The 17,105-nt window shown below is 40.2% G+C and overlaps 1 protein-coding gene across 1 annotated transcript in view; it reads right to left on the reverse strand.

The window, feature by feature from the left end:
- APOO (apolipoprotein O) overlaps nt 1-17,105 on the reverse strand; it is an 85,458-nt gene that overhangs the window by 62,886 nt on the left and 5,467 nt on the right. The gene's annotated exons all lie outside the window — the stretch shown is intronic.

A 17,105-nucleotide genomic window follows, 5' to 3' on the forward strand; every position in this document is an offset into this window, starting at 1 on the left:
GTGGTAATTTCTCCAATCTGAATTCCCTAACGTGGTATTTTCCTGTGTCTTGCTCTCCTGAAAGAGTTACTCACATCCAGTGCTTCAACATGAAGTCAGTGATTTTAAGATATGCAGCTCCAGATCAAATTTCTTACCTGAGCTCCTGACTCACCCTATTACTTCTGAATATTTCACTTGGCTAGGACCCAAGTTCCACAAAGCTAACGTGTCCAAAAGCTCATCCTCACCCCAGACCTGCCCCTTTCTTCACTTCTTTCTCAAGAATGGTGCCACCACCCAACTAGACAAACAACTGAGAAACTGGTCATCTTTACCCCTCCTCATCCTATTGGTCACTAACAAGAGAAACCAAACCTGTTGCTCTTATTGTTGTTATGTATCATCGAGTCAGAACAGACTCATAGCTGACCTCCAGGAGGTTTTCATAGGCAATTAATCGCACAGGAGATTGCCCAGCCTTATCCCACGGAGTTGCTGGTGGATTTGAACCATGTGCCTTTGGGTTGGCAGCACAACAGCGCAACTCCTTACCACTAAGCCATCAGAGCTTCTGCTTCAATGCATAGGAACCCTGAAGGACATAACAGAACTGCCCCATATGATTTCAAAAGCTGAAACAGATAGACACATCTTTCTCCCAGAAAAAGTAAGTTTAAACCATTAATTTTTTTGTTATTATCCAAGTGCTTACCTACCATGTGAACAAAATTTTCATTAGTCATGAAGCCTCATTTATTCTATTTTTTAAAAAGAATGGTTTTAACCCACCTAATATTTCAAAGGAAAAAGATGGACAGTCTCCTCCTGTGCTATTCACAACCTTTAAAAACCTACTAGGCAAAAAACAAAAACAAAAATACCAAATTAAACCCCAACCCTACTAGCCGAGCACTCTGGATGCTTATTGACAAGCAATTGCACTATCAACCCAAAGGTATGTGGTTTAAATCTACCTGTCGCTCTGTGGGAGAAAGATGGGCAATCTTCTCTTGCATGATCAATTACCTCTGAAAAAGCTACTGAAGGATCAGCTATGGCTTGGTTCCAGCTTTATGGTAAAAAGCCAACAAAATAAAATCTGCTGGAGGGTTAGCTATAAGTGGTTCCAACAGGACAGCAATGAGTTTTTAGTCTTAAACCAGCAAATAACTCCAACAAAATTGTTGCTCCTGCATGCTATATAGTATTCCCTTGTGTGAATTTACCAAAATTTCTCAAACCATTTGGTTATAACTTTGGAGAGGCTGAAGAGAGAGTATTATACTGAGTGAACTAATAGTATCATAAGGACAAATACTGCAGAAGATAATTATTATAAAAATAGAAGGATAACTAATAAAACACGTATGAGAACTCAAGGGGCAGAAGGGGGAATGAAGAGGGAGAATAAGTAGGGGCAAAACCACAGGGCTATACAGTTTGGTGGTTGGAGGGGGGGCAAGGAACAGGGAAGGATCTGGAAGGAAAAAACAGGGTAATGGTGGGCAAGGTCCAATGGTGAGTGATTTTATGAAACATGACGAATGAGAATGATTGTATAAAACACAGTGTGGATGAAGAATTGTGTGAAACATAATGCATACCAAATTTTGTAAACAAAGCAATAAAAAATATAAAACAAAACTAAAAAAAAAAAGAATGGTTTTTCTAAACTGCAGACTCGATTCTTCATTTGAGATCCTTCAGTATTTATTACTTGTTACTTTCATGTGAATCAAACAAAGCCTGTTATTATTTGACCCCAACTCATCCTCGAATCTTATCTCTATGCCACTCTGCCTTTTTTTCCCAAAAATTGAACTCCCTAAATTTCTCCTCTGGTATTTTCCAGCTTCCTGGACTGCAAAGTCAGGTTCCTTGCTAGAATTTCTATTCTGGCTTTATCTTTCTGTAGAACTGCCTCGCCTGGAAGCAGGAGCGGCATCCACTTCTGAAATGGCTTGCCTCCGGAAACTCTATGTATGAACAGTGCTCAGGCCGCTTGTTCATAGGGTCATCATGAGTCGTCTATGACTCAACTCGACGGTATCAAACAGCAATAACAATGACAACGACAAAGAGAGCGCTACATTGGCCTAGGGGAAAGGAAGCTACGCTACCAAGCCGAAGGTGGGTGATTTTCATCTGTGGCCCTCGGCCAGGTTCAAATTGCTTTCCTGTCAAACATTCTTCTAGGTGGTATAGCACTGGTCTGTGCGTTGCTGTACAGAGGTAACTCGTGGTTGCTGTGATGCTGAAGACTGTGACAGTGATTTGCCAGTCGTGGTAATGGGTACCCATGGTGGACAGTGTTGGCTGGAGCTTCCCGACTAAATCAAGCCTGGAAGCAGGAGCAGCATCCACTTCCGAAATGGCTTGCCTCCGGAAACTCTATGTACAAACAGTGCTCAGGCCGTTTGTTCATAGGGTCGCTGAGTCATCTACGACTCGACGGCATCAAACAACAATAACAATGACGACGACCAAGAGAGAGCTACATTGGCCTAGTGGAAGGAAGCTATGCTACCAAGCCAAAGGTGGGTGATTTTCATCTGTGGCCCTCGGCCAGGTTCAAATTGTTTTCCTGTCAAACATTCTTCTAGGTGGTATAGCACTGGTCTGTGCATTGCTGTACAGAGGTAACTCGTGCTTGCAGTGATGCTGAACACTGTGACAGTGATGTGCCAATCGTGGTAATGGGTACCCATGGTGGACAGTGTTGGCTGGAGCTTCCAGACTAAATCAAGCCTGGAAGCAGGAGCGGCATCCACTTCCGAAATGGCTTGCCTCCGGAAACTCTATGTATGAACAGTGCTCAGGCCGTTCGTTCATAGGGTCACTATAAGTCGTCTACGACTCGACGGCACCAAACAACAATAACAACAGAACTGCCTCACGATAAGAATTCATTGCTTTTTTTTTTTCTTTCATAATTGGCCTATTTAAAAAGTCTACCAGATTAGAAGCTCTTTGTGGATAGGAGCCATGTCTCACTTTGTATTTATACACCCTATACTTACACCTATAGGGAGCTCTGGTGGCTTTATGGCAAGTAGCTGGGCTGCCAACCCAAAGGCACACAGTTCAAATTCACCAGCTGCTCCATGGGAGAAAGAGGCTGACTCCTCCTATGTGATTTACTGTCTCTGAAAACCCACTAGAAGGTTAGCTATGAGTTGGTTCCAATTCAACAGTACATAAAGAATATTAACATATCTATACCTAGGGAGTTTTGATGGCTTAGTGGTAAGGAGTTGCACTGCCAGTTCAAAAGTAGGCTGTATGAATCCACCAGCTGCTCTGCAGGAGAAAGATAGGCAATCTACTCCTGTGAAATTTACTGCCTCTGAAAACCCACTGGAGTCATGTCCAAATTGATGATACATAACAACAAAATACCTAGACCTATTGCTGTTGTTGTGTACTGCTGTGTTGGAACTGACCCATGGCTGAACCTCCATTGGGTTTTCAGAGGAAGTTAATAACATAGAATGAGACTGTCCATCTTTCACCCACAGAACAGTGGTGGATTCAAACCACATGTCTCTGGGATGACAGTGCAACTCCTTACCACTAGTACACCAGAGCTCCCATCCACAAGATTGGATGAACAGAGAGCAGAGAGGTGAAAAACAGTAAGTGCTTTTTAGTTTAATGGCTCCTGGGTCACTCAGAAAGTTTTATGCTTGACTATTAACTGGAAGGTTAGCCATCTGAACTCATCTAGTGGCACTGTGAGGGGAAAGTCCTGGTACTCTGATTCCATCAGGATTACAATTAAGAGAATCTTATGGAGTAGCTCTACCCTACTGCACTGGGGATCTCCATGAGGGGGAAAGTTGGAATCAACTAGACAGCAATAAGACTGGGGTGGGGTTCCCCCTTTTTTCTGAGTTGATGAGAGGATCATTAATGTAACTGTGTCTAAAAATAACTAAGAAGTTATTCATAAAGCAGTGAAAAAAGTTTTAACTGTCCATCTTGAAAGGTCTTCATTTTAAAGCAATATTGCTCCAAATTTCTTGCTTCTCAGGTAAAGGCTAGCCAGCTACTACTGAGAGTGTAACCATCACAGTTTTTAGGCACGAATAGGGTGGTATCCCGGCATAATCTTGAGAGGAACAACTCCTAGAAAACAGTAAGTATAGAAATAAGAGGGTTCATCTATTTAGAAAGCTTTGGTAGCATAGTCTGTAGAGAGATGCACTGCTAACCCAAAGGCTGTGTCTCTCTGGCAGTTTGAATCCACTCGCTGCTCTGCGGGGAAAAAAATCGCCTCTTGAAAACCTGCTAGTGGCTGAGCTATGAGTCAGTTCCAACTGGACAGCAATGTGTTTTCAATTTTCATCCATTTCATTCAAATCTTGAAAATTCAGGTTTGTTCCAATTTCAGTCCATTAGCAGCAACTGAACTGATCTGAACCAGTCCAAAGCTTTTCACAAGGAAAAGATATTTCATTATTACAGAGTTTTTTAAAGGTATATTTTTTTCTCTTCAAAGTAGTAACCTTGAGTATTCAAACACTCAGAATGACCTACAACCATTTATATGGCAAACTTACTTTTTAAATGCCAAGACTTTTTCCCTTTTAAATAATATTTTATTGTGTTTTTGGTGATAGTTTACATAGCAAGTTAGGTTCTCAGTTGACAACTTCTACACAAATTGATCAATGATATATTGTCTTTATCTAAAATCTACTGTCCACATATGTGATCATCTGACTTCCATGTTCAAATGCCTTCAGATAAAAGTTTATGCCTATGAGAGAATAACTATCAATGTGGGAGTAAGTAAGTGGGAAAAGATGGTTAGGAAAATGGCATTTATTTTGAAAAGGGAAGAAAGGTTTGTGGTGTAATATCACAGTTCTTAGTGTGTTGCTCAGCTAATCAAAAGGCAGCACAGATTTTCAGTAGTTCAAGGGCTCTGCAGGAAAAAGATGGGCCAACTCCTCACGTTAAGATTTACAGCCTCAGAAAACTGATGGAGGGTCACTACGAGCCTGAGCCCACTAGATGGCAGTACATTTTGAGGTTTTGTGATTTGTTTCATTTTATTATACCATCGAGGTTTTCAGTTTTTAATGTCATACCAAAGGTGTATATTAGTACTCCCAGAAACAAGTCTAGAAAGATATTAACAGTGGCTCTCTATAGATGAGGAGAGATACAAAGTGCAGTTCTTTATTGTTGTTGTTAAATGCCACTGAGTCAAGTATGACTCATAGTGACCCTATCTGAACACTGTCCTACCCTGTGCCATCCTCACAATCTCTGACACCCTCAAGCCCATTGCTGCAGTCACTATGTAAATGCATCTGGTTGAGGGGTCTCCTCTCTTTTGCCAATCTTCCACCTTTCCAAGCATGAGATTTCTCTCCAAGGAACAGTATAGCCTAGCAACATGCCTAAAGTATGTGAGAAAAAGCTCCATTACCTTTTCCTACAGCAGCAACCTGGCTGCACCTTTTCCATGACATATCTGGGCAATTCTTTGGTATTATCATATTTCCTGAAGTTTTCACAATGGATATTGATTGGGTTTATAATAAACAAAAAACAAATGGTTCCTAAGACTATTCTAGAGAATTTGCCAGTAAGGAGATAATTTCAAATGAAGTGAGGCAAAAAGTTCTGACCAATAATGGTATTTAAAAAAAATCCAAACAAAAACATTAATCAGTCATACTGTCTTTGAAATAAATCTACGAAGATAATGAAATCTTTTCTCTCAAGATGGCTGTTTTGACAGGCATTCATGTGGATGTATTAAGTAAGCACTTGTACCTTAACAACAAAAGAAATCAAAATCATACTAACATGCTTCAGAATAAAGATTATTAAGCCAAATTTTAAATAATTAGGCTAGAAAAAAATTGTTTTTCAAGTATGACAAAAAGAAATTTTATGAGAAGCCTTCAATTCTGTCACTCTGTCCTATACTGGCTGATACTTCCTAGTTCTTCCTCATCCAGTATGCACAGACTAAAGAGATAAGGGAGGAAAAAAATGAGGCCCTTTTCAAATTAGCATTATCTTTTTCCTCACAGAAACCCAAGTTCTGGTTTATCATTGGAGAGCAGAATTCACCACAACATAAGTTCAGCAAAGTAAATACAGTGTGTCTCATCTGTAATTGTTTTACTTCACAGATAGCAGATTTTATTAAATTGAGAGAGAAAAAACACACACACAAACCCAAAACCTTATCTGATTAACAGGAAGGAAACCTCAGGGCCAAGGAGTGAGATAATTGTTCATTTAGACAGGTTTTGAGTCACCAAGTTGGGCTATGCTGGTTTCATAAACATGGGACATAGGCAATGTGTAATTCACCATGATCTAAACTTATTTTTAACTTCCTTGTTCAGAGAAAACTTTACCACTGCTTTCTGAAAACTCCAAAATATGTACATTTTTTTTCTCTCTCTCTGGAAATCAACAACTGTCACTAAATTAGAATTGACTCAAAGCTGACCCTACAGCAAGTTTTCTGAAGCTGTACACCATATGGGAAGACATTGATCATCTTTCTCCTGCAGAGCAGCTGATGGTTTTGAACCCCTTGCCTTTGGGTTGGCAGCTCAATTCCTCATTCACTAGGCCATCAAAACTCCCTTCTTTTCTTAGAATGGCATCCTAAAAAAATCCATTTTTTTTCAAGTTAAGGTATGTATGTTGTTGTTTGTTGTGTGCCATCAAGTCATCTGTGACTCATAGTGACCGTATGAACAACAGCTCTGAAACCTGCCATATCCTGAGACAATTTCACAGTCTCTGATACCCCTGTCCCATTGCCACATGAGATATATAAATAGGGGAAAAAATCATATGAGATCATTTACTTTCAGTCTTGCTTTTCAAAATGTTTCTGTGCATCTTCAAGCAATTAAAAAACAATCCCCATCTTCCAGGAGAAAGAGTTCTGTCAAAGCAAAATCTATTCTAGATGCATGTTTCATGTCCTAATAAATGGCTGCATAGAAAACTCCAAATGCATTGATGTTAACTGCCTTTAACTCATCTCAATTATTCATACGCTTTTTTCCCTCTTTAAGGGGAAAAAGTATCACAAATTTCCTAAAATACGAACTAGGTACAAGGCTCAATTTGTCTGATCATAATCTGGGGTTGTAATGAAAACCTCTGGAAATCAAGGAACCAAAACAAGAAAAAGAAATACTTGGACTATTCACAGAAGTTTAAACAGTACTACTTCCAAACAGTATGACTTTAAAAAAAAAATCTCAAAGTCAATATTTGCCAAGTGAGGTAATCCATAAACAGATGATTTAGGAAACTTATTAGAAACCTGGTATCACTTTTTGCTTACTTCCTCGCCAGCCTAACCCAAGGCATAAAACAACACATGAATCAGCACCTCTAATAGGAGGGGCAAGGCAATGCAGCAAGAACAAAGGCAAACAGGCTATTTCTTTCACAAGGACTGAACTTTGTGGAATAGGGAAAAAGGAAGAAAGAACATTGATTATTTTCACATATCCTACTTGAAAGAACTTTTCAAAGGAATGAACAGATGTATCTGAAAAACAAAACGCTACTGGGTATCCCTCTCAAACTAAGGTCATGACCGTGCACTTGTGTGACTCTGTCCTCAGCTCCCACAGAGGCTCTGCGTCTTCACCAAACCAAACAAAGCAGCCCTAAGTTGGAGCCAGTGTGGGCTTGGGGTAAAGCATACTCCACTGCTTCAAAGAGTTAGCAACACAAAGGGTAACTGTACCTAAAGTGCCTTTAAAACAATAATTCATTCAAAATATAACTATCTTGACCATAATGTCTAAAAGCTAATGTGTATCATGAGAATATAGCTTAATACTCAAACTTACCTACTTTAACCATATTGGAAACTCGATGACTCTTGCTCTAAAGTGTTGTTTCTTTTAAGTTCACGAAAAATGAACACAGGTTAAAAATTCCACAACATTAAAAAGGTTAAAGTTTTTTAATAAAACTGGCAAGAGTATATGCAACAAAAAGGAAAATCCAGCAAAAGGGGGAAAAAAACCCTTCCAAATTCTAAAATATAACCCTCTCCACCCCAAAAAATCTAAAGTTTCACACTGTATGAACTGATTGCAACTACATCTAAGCATTAGAGTAATGGGCACAAACTCATCAATTGCTTTATGTTAAAAATATTTTTGGCACTTCTTGACACATTATAAGTAAGTCTACCTAACCCTGAACTCTTGGAACAAGCATTGTTGCTGTAAAGATTTGTTGTACATTTAATTACTTACAGCAATTAAACATACCACACAAATATCAAAGTTCATTTCCCAGCATCTAAAATTTCCAGTCTAGGCTAGAAAAGACTTGGGTGTGGAAGACACCCATGCAGATTATAAATTAAACCTTCGTTTCATTAAAGTCTACAAGCATGCACAGGCCTCAAGAAGTAATAAACTCATTTATCATAGATGTCTAGAGCACTACTTTTCTCCTTCATTTTTCTCTGATCTCCCCACTCTAGTAAGGTATAATTCACTCATTTCTTTCTTAATCATCTTTCTCTTTTCGTTATAATGGAGAGGCATTTGCTCTGGTGCCCTAGCGGGTAAGGAATTATGCTGCCAATCCAAAGGCACGTATGTGCTACAAATCCACCAGTTGCTCCGTAGAAGAAAGATGGACAATCTCCTCTTATGTGATTTACAGCCTCTGAAAACCTACTGAAGGGTCAGCTATGAGTTTGTTCCACTGAAAGGCAATGAGAGTGAATGAGTGTGCATGAATATGAGAGAGAGAAAGAGAATTATGTGTTTATGAGTCCTTTTCTGTGTTTTAGAAATAGATGGGAGAATGCTAGTGTCCCAGGGAGCCTTTCCTCCTCAATGAGAAGTGCATCAGAGTTTGTTCCATTTTGTACATTTCTAAGTCTGTAGTGTTAACCTGCAACCACAAATCACTTCACAGTCTGACAGAAGTGAAGCAAAGGAATTAAAAATACATTAACAGAGGGCTTTTGTAAGGGTTCTTTTTGCATGTTTTCTCATCTGAGCCCCATGCAATGTGGAGAAACATATTACTTACTGTTCCCACAGTACTGCAATGATAAGGAATAAAGGTTAAGAAATCTCATCAAGGTCACTTGGCTAGAAACCAGAAAAACAACTAGAATCTGTCGGTGCTTTTGTTTTCAGATGGTTTCCAGAGCTGCAGGGCAGTTTTCTGTTCTTTGCGATCTACTTGCCAACTTCTTTGAAGGGTAGAAAAGGAAAATAAACCCAATTAACTCTGCAAAATATCTATTTGTGTATGACTGAAAATGTATTCACTCAAATTCCTCAAGAAGAATTCTCTGAGAGATGCAAAATCTTTATAGTCTTTGCTATTTAACACTGTAATTGTCTTTTTAGTTTGTCTTATTAACTCTCCATGGGGAAAAAAATTCCGAAAATGCATGAAGATCAAATACCATGTGAGGTAATAAATAACGCCCTATAGACAGCCAAAGACAAAGTCACCTCAGAACTCTGATTATATCACATCCTTGCCCTTCCAGAACACTGACTCAGACCAGCTTTTCTTAGGTTACTTTCTCTCTCAGGGAAAGTTAGTGTAAACCATCTGAGGAGTTTCCAATCTCCAGTCCACAACTCTTACATTCTCATGAAAACTCCCTGTCCTTTGAACAACTGGTCACTTCTTAGCGTCCATGAGCGCTTCAACAAGCCCAGCCTATTCAGAACCAAAACCCCCTACTGCCCCCTCAAACTAAACTCACCCTTTTTCTAAATCCTTACTTAAATGGGTATTTTTCCAAACCACCCAATTTTCTAAGCAAAAAGTCCAGGCAGCATCTTTAAATTTCCCCTTCTCCCTCTTCCAACATGTAGCCTCTAACTTGGTCAAATTTAGGAATTAGCTCCTGGATGAGAACTGAGTCTTTTCATTTGTACCCAGGAGCATCCAACACCAAGTCTACTCCACAGTTGGACTGTTCTAATGAACATTTGTTTAAGGAATGTGAACTAGACATGTGAATCTGATGATGCGGTATTAAATATCCAAGTTTCCTCCAAATACATTGAAAAAGCTGCTTCCTACTGTACTGTTCCTAGGGAGCTCTGGTGGCCTAGAATGCCACACTGCTAATCCAAATGAGGCACCTCTGTGGCGATTCGAATCCACCAGCAGTTCTGAGGGAGAAAGAAGGACAATCTCCTCCTGTGTGGTTTAAAGCCTCTGCTGTAATGACAGAGAAAATGATGGGCTCCAACTGACTGATCAATCACCACGTTTTGAAATAAAAGAGGCTTTTGGCAGAGCCCTGAGGTGATGTACCCTCAAAACACTATTAACAGTCTCCGATCAAATTCCAACTAAAAACTGAAGAAAAAAAGATTATTTTGTCTTAAGCTTTGACTATTAGTTAATCTGCACAACTGAAAACTGTTGCTAGTCTTATTCCTGTCCCAAGGTCTTAGCACTGCTGAATTCTCTGTTTCTGTATCTTTGCAGGAACTTTTCCTCCCTCCCAGGAACACCCTTTCAACACACTAGGCCTCACTTTGAAGGTCACCACAAGCCTTTTCCTCTCTACAGTTTTCTGACGCCCCCTGCTGGTGCTCTTTCCTCTAAGTCAGTGGTTCACAGGCTGGTTGCCTCCAGTTAATCACCAAGTGCTTCCAACTTCAGAGGCCTGGAGATTGCAGGTGCGGAGCCCGGGTGCTGGGACTTCAAGTTCTCCAGGTGTGTCTAATGTGAAACCAAGGTTGCAACTCACTGCTGTAGATTTCCCCAACACATTTTACAGACCTTTAGAGCACTGCCGTTTTCCCCAACTTTTAGTACCTTTGCTTGACTAGTAATGATAAAATCATTGTGAGCTCCCAGAACAGACATTTCAGTCACATGGGGAGCTTTCTCAAAACCAGTTTCCTAGATCCCTAAATCAGAAACACTGGCAGGGTCCTAAAATCCACTTGTGCTGGTAGTTCTGTGTTGTTAAATTTCAGTGGTAAAGTGGTTAAAGAATAAGCTGCTGATCACAAGGTCAGTAGCTTGGATGCACCAGCTACTCCCTGGGAGAAAGGTGAGGCAGTCAGCTTCCATAGTAAATAGAATATCCATATGACCCAGCTATTCCACTGCTTGGAATAAACCCTGAGAAAATGACAACTGAGACACAAACGGAGACTTGTACACCAATGTTCATAGCAGCATTATTCACCATCCTAAGGACATGGAAAACAGCCCAAATGTCCAACCATAATCTAATGGATTAAGAAATTACGGTACATTCACATGATAGAATACTATGCAGCATGCAGGAGCAATGATTTTGTAAATCACTACCTAACTTGGGAGGGACTTCTGGAGAACATTATGCTAAGTGAACTAACTCAGTCCCATAAGGACAAATACTGTGTAAGACCATTATTGTAGAAACAGAAAGATAACTACTAAAACATGTAGAAAGATCCAAGGCAGGGAGGGTAGGAACAGAGGGTTGAAGATGGGGTGGGTGCTTAATCATAGGGTCTCACAATATGACGGGCAGAGGGAGGAATGGGAAAAAGAAAATGGGAAAGATCCAGTGTGAAAAACAATATACGAACTTTTAAGCCAAACAGTATAAAATAAAAATTTATTTTAAAAAATTTTACAACCTTGAAAACTCTATGCGGCAGTTGTACTCTATCCTACCAGGATGCTATGAGTCAGAAGCACCTAAGACAGTTCAGGTTTATCTCCTAGATGAGAACTGAGTCTTTTCATTTAAACATGCGAGTCCAGCATAATGTCTAGCCCACAGGTAGACCATGATAAATATCTGTGTAATAAACAAACGCTAGTGATGGGATCCTGGGATTGAGTGTATGCATTCAATATTTAAGATTCCTGCAGGAGCATAGTGAAGACCAACTTCCTACAGAAAGTAAATGTTGGGCTGGCTTCAAATGGCTTTTGTTATCCACTGGTGCCCTCTACCGACCTGAAGATGAATAGCTAAATCAAAACAAGGTTCTGGTTAAGCACTTGAACAAACACAACTAGTGACATACACTGTACTTTTATCATCAAAACATACCATAAATCCCTTTGCCCTCCAATCCCTGTTGACTCAAGCTGTTAACTTTCAAACCCTGTCCATTACGATTTTCTCTGTCCTCACTCCCAGGGTCAGTACAGACCTGCAGTTCTCCGCAGAGCTTTCAAAGCTTCTCACCTACTTTTTTTGCAACTGCAAATCCCACCAAACTCTTGCTACTCCAAGTCTTATATCACTTGGGAATTTGCTTTAAAAAATGGAGACTCTGATGACCCAACCCAAATCTAATGAATCATAACAAGAGTTGCGTGCACTTCAAAGTTGGAGAAGCACTGGCTCTGAATCATAACACACCTAAAATCTCCGTTTTATGTCAAATATTTTCTAACACTCTTCTGCTATTCTGAAACAAAATTTATGGATAACATCAACCATCTAGACACATCACACATCAGCAAAATTATTTGACAGTAAATAAAAATAGCCAAGAAGAAAGGCTTAGAATAAGAAATATATTTCAGGGTCCTGCACAAGGAAACTAAAGTTGCCATGAACCCCACAGGTTCCCTAATTTCACTTTACGGGAGTGGTTCCATTCTAGTTGAGAATCACTAGTCTAAAATCCTATCCTTGTTTTTTTTCCCTTTCATCTCAGAGAAGAGAATGTCTCATAAAAGCTTACTCTCTCTGTACACTCCTGAGGCAAGAAACACTTCTGTCATGGATTGAACTGTGTTGTGTCCCTTCCATAATGCATATATGTAATAACCACGAGCTAAATAAATAGTTTCAGGAGGATTAAGAGTGCCACCGATAAAAGAACAGGAAAACGAGCTGAAAGTACCAAGTATCAACAAAAAAGAATTGCCAGGAGTGGAGTGAGTTCTTTTGGACTCAGGTCTCTGTGCAAGGAAATTCCTTGACACCAGGGAAGGCAAGCATGTGGAGATCATCAAGATGCTGCGGAAAAAAAAAAAGAACTTTCTACTAGCATCAACAGGGTGGAGAGGGGGCCTTTTTCTAGAGCTGGCAGCCTGAATTTGGGCTTCTAGCCACCCAAACTGTTATTGTTGTTATATGCTGCCAAGTCACTTGCAACTCACAGTGACCCTATATACAACAGCTCTGAACCCTGCTCTATTCTCAGCCAACCTCGTCTTTGATACACCCAGTCATTGAGTCTCTTTGAGTCAATCTATCTCATCAACAGTCTTCCTCTTTTGCACTGCCTATCCACCCTCCTAAGCATGATGTCCCTCTCCAAGGACTGGTCCCTCCTTGCAACATGCCCAAAATTTGTTAGATATAGCTTCAGAATTCATGTCTCCAAGGAGCAGCCTAGTTTCACCCTCCCTAGGACAAACCTGTTTGTTCTACTAGCAGTCCATGGTATATTCAATACTCTTATCCAGCACCACAGCTCAAAGGCATCAATTCTCCTTCTATAATCCCTAGTTATTGTCCAGCTTTCTGATACGTAGCAAATGACTGTGAAGACAATGGCCTGGATCAGGTACACCTCAGTCTCCAGAATGACATCATTGCTCTTCAGTATTCTGCAAGAGGACCCTGACAGCAGACATTCCCAATGCCATTCATCTTTTAATTTCCTGACTGCTGGTACCCAATGTGTTGATTGTGGAGCCAAGCAAAATGAAGCTATTAACAATCTCAATCTCTTCACCATCCATCATGATACTGCCAATTGGTCATCTACTTGTGGTATCTCTATTATAGAAACACTGGATAATGCAGAATGAGCTCTGTAGCAAGGTGCATGCTGTAAACTGTTGTTGTTGTGTACCATAGTCAAGTCAAAACTGAGTCACAGCTGACCCTTCAGCAGGTTTTCAAAAACTATGTCATGAGAGGAGACTGGCCATCTTTCTCCTGCAGCACAGCTGGTGGATTTGAACTGCTTATCTTTGCATTTACAGGACAATTCTTTACCACTAAGCCACCAGAGCATCCTAGTGGTTCAAATTCACCAGCAGATGCAAGGAAAAAAGACAGGTAGTGTCCTCCTATTGCAAATTACAGCCACACAGACACATGAAGAAATGCAAATCAAAACCACAATAAGGTCCCATCTCACTCCAGTAAGAGTGGCAAAGTTTAACAGGGCAGCAAGATGGTAGAGAGGATGTGGCAAGAAAGGAACTCTTACTCATTGTTGGTGGTCCTGCAACCACTCTGGAAGGCAGTTTGGCGCTTCTTCATAAAGCTGAACATAGAAATTCCATATGACCCAGATATTCCACTACTTGGAATATACCCTGAGAAAATGAGAACTGAGGCACAAATGGAGATTTGTACACCAATGGCCATATCAGCATTACTCACCATTGCAAGAACATGGAAATAGCCCAAATGTCCAACCACAAACAAATGGATTGAGAAATTATGGAATGCTATGCAGCACGCAGGAGCAATAACTTTGTAAATTATTACCTAACTTGGGAGAGACAGGAGAGCATTATGCTGAGTGAACTAACTCAGTCACACAAGGATAAATATTGTATAAAACCGTTATTGTAGAATGAGTGTAAGGATCCAGGAGGGGTAGGAGATGCTGGAGGCAGAGGCATGTGGATGTGCAAGAGGTAGGGGGGATTAATCATTGGGTTGTACAATTTGATGGGGGGGTAAGGTAAATTGATAGAATTTGTTCAAATTTGTATTTTAATTTTATAAATTAAGAGAAAAAAATTTAAAGCCTCAGAAAGCCAACTTAGGGCTGCTATGAGTCAGAATCTACTTGACAGCAGTTGATTTTGAGCCTCGACAAAATGTACTGACTGCAGTAATGGGTTCAAGTACATCAGAGATGATGAGGATGGCACAGGACAGGGTTCAGATCTGTTGTTCATAGGTGATACTCAATTCAAAAGCATCTAACAACAGTCACACATTTGGACATGCACATTGCTGGCTTGCACATTTAGCCTCTATTACACTTCTGAAGTGTGTGCTAGTGGCGTAGTCCATAGGGAGTTGTGCTGTTAACCTAAAGATGCCAACTCTCTGGCAGTTCAAATCCACCAACAGCTCCATGGAAGAAAGAAATGGCAATCTCTTCCCTTTCAATTTACAGCCTCCTGAAAACCCACTGCAGGGTTGGCTATGAGGTGTTTTTGACTCAATGAGTTATGTTCCTGATTAAGATAAAGTGACTCTATCCAAAGGACTTGAGCCTGACAAAGCTAAACCAATCAGAAAACAGCACTGTTATTGGTTCCTTAACAAGACACCAGACCTCACGTGGCCCAATTAGAGTGAACAGTATTTTTTGTGTGGAGTCAATACCAGCTCTGACAACTCCACACGCAATGACTGGCATAAACCAAGTGGAGGGGAGTTTTGTCTCTTTGACTTGCTCTAGTGAATAAGAAATCATGTATGATACTGGCAGTCATGCAATCAAGAGAATCAATTTTATTGCAGAAAGCCAAAAAAAGAGAAGGTCTTGATGACATTGTTGACCCACTGTCATAAAGAGCCTGCATTAATTTTCATTATTTTAAGCAGTCAGGTTTTCCATTATTGTTGTTGAGTACCATCAAATCGGAACTGACTCAAAACTAACCCCCCAGTGGGTTTTCACAGGCAATAAAACACATGGGAGGAGACTGCCCATGTTCCTCCTGTGGAGCCGATGGTGGATTATCTTTTTTTTACTTTTCACAGTAAAACTGATTCTCATGATGGCATGACTGCCAGTATCATACATGATTTCTTACTCACTCAAGCAAGGTAAAGAGACAAACAATGTGTCTCTGGCTGGGTTGGCCACAGCACCCTTGTCCATTATTAGCAGATGAAAAAACATTTTAACAGAGCTACCGTCCTCCCTGAAATGTTCCTCCTTTGATTTTCTGAACATAACTCTCTTCCCCAATTTCTACATCTCAAAAGTTCCTTCTCCATTGATGGTCTCTGCTCTTACTCTGCCTCCTTATAAATTAATGTTTTTTAAGGTTTGTTGTGATCTTTTCTACTCAAACTATACATTAACTTGGAATAACTGCAGCTCTGACAAAGCTGAATTAAGGCATCAGCATTTTCCAAAAGGAAATCTACATGAAGAACTTCTACTTACCTTTCAAAAGTAAATTTAAATGTCTCCACAAGACCCCACAAAATTCCTAGAACATTTCTGGTACCATGGACCTCTCTCAAAAGGCAGTCTCATGCACACCCAAGTTTATTTTGGCTTTGTTCGCAATAGCAAAGAGCTGGAAACAACCCAAGTGCCCATCAACAAACGAATAGATAAGAGAAGCTCTGGTATATTCACACAATGGATTATTATGCAGCATTGAAAAACAAGGAACTCTTGAAATATTATGCAAAATGGATGACCTTGGAGGACATTATGCTGAGTGAAATATCTTAGTCACAAAAGGACAAATATTGCATACGGCCACTGTTGTAAAACAGGACTGACATCAGGGTTGAGGGAAGACAGAGAAGGAGGGGAAGAATGATGTGTACTGCATTGAAACAGATGAGGGAGATAACTGTTTAAAAGGGATATATTATTGTGTATTACTGTCATGACAGGACTTCAGAATGAAGGCTGCACACTGGAGTGGACTTGAGGGGAGGGATTGCATAACAATGAAAGAATTTTTCTTTTACTTTTCAAGGAAAAGAGTGAATTGGGGGAAGGGATGAGCAGGGAGAAAAGTGCAACAATGAGTGACTAGAAACCCTCCGTCTCTGTAAACTTTCATTAAAATTAATTCAAAAAGAGAGAAAAGGCAGTCTGTTGACAACTACCATGTTAATAAAATATTCAATTTGAAAAAAAAAAAGGCAGTCTGTTGAACTCTATGCCCCCAAAATCAAACCCACTGTAATCAAGTTGATTTCAACTCATAGTGACCCTACGGGACAGAGTAGAACTGTCTGTAAGGTTTCTGATGCTGTAAATCTTCACAGAAGCAGCCAGCCATATCTTTCTCCCAAGGAGCAGGTGGCGAGTTTGAATCACTCATCTTTTACTTGTTGTTGTTGTTATGTGCCATCGAGTCGTTTCCGACTCATAGCGACCCTATGCACAACAGCTCTAAACCCTGCTCTATCCTGCGCCAAC

The sequence above is a fragment of the Elephantulus edwardii genome, unplaced genomic scaffold (genome assembly GCF_000299155.1).
Source record: "Elephantulus edwardii isolate Elephantulus edwardi_28Jun2011 unplaced genomic scaffold, EleEdw1.0 scaffold00040, whole genome shotgun sequence".
Lineage (NCBI taxonomy): Eukaryota > Metazoa > Chordata > Mammalia > Macroscelidea > Macroscelididae > Elephantulus > Elephantulus edwardii.